The sequence below is a fragment of the Pholis gunnellus genome (assembly GCF_910591455.1).
Source record: "Pholis gunnellus genome assembly, chromosome: 6".
Classification (NCBI taxonomy): domain Eukaryota; kingdom Metazoa; phylum Chordata; class Actinopteri; order Perciformes; family Pholidae; genus Pholis; species Pholis gunnellus.
The window spans coordinates 3432124-3433039 of NC_136532.1; positions in this window are offsets into that span (position 1 = coordinate 3432124).

Genomic DNA, 916 nt, shown 5'->3' on the forward strand with positions numbered 1-916 from the left:
GATCTGGTTATGAACCAAGAGAGGGGCCATGACAGTTTACAAACACACACACACACGGTTCTTCTTCTTCTTTTGCTTTAGACAGCTTTAGAGTATATTACCGCCACCCACTGATCTGGAGTGTGGACTGAGATCCACCTTCTCTCTAATCCGACAACAAAACAAAGGAAATAGTCCTGTTATCTGTTCGTTCGTGCACTTTATTTTATATTTTACTTTATTTGACATTTTACTGTAAATTTGAATATGCTTCTACTTTTTGCATTGTGTTGATTGTTGTTGATTGTTAAATGTTATGCCCCACCCCTCATGTCAAATTCCATGTTCAACATACCATGGCAATAAACGGTTCTGAACAGTTTGAATGTTGATTTGATGACGATAACGTTGACTGGGATGCAATTCAGACGAATAAATCCGTCAGTAACAGAAGAATCATGGTATTGTGTATTTCCTGGGGGGAGTGATAGTCAAACTCAGACCTGAGTGAACTTCTCTGTCCTGATTGTGCCCGACAGCTCATCAAAACACAATCACATAAAAGCCAATGTTAAGCGTTAAAGGACACAAGTTCATCTGACATTACATTAAAGAAAATACTACAAGAGGCTGTGTGTAGTCTTATAGCAATAACATAACGGTGTTTCACTAGATATGAAGGGACATTAATGTAATTGATATATTGTTACATGGCTTACATTGATTAGTCATTATTTCAATGAAGAAAGGTAATTGATTTACTTAAGAAAAGAAGGAAATCTTTTGAGTGCATTAAGAAAGCTGACATTTTTGTGGGAAGTTTTTTTATTCATGTCTAAATATTTTTCAATGCAGACTCATTGAAGTGCTGCAATAAGGACTCAGAAGATTCATATCACGAAGCATGGGACCTGCTCAATGAGCAAGCTTTTTGTAA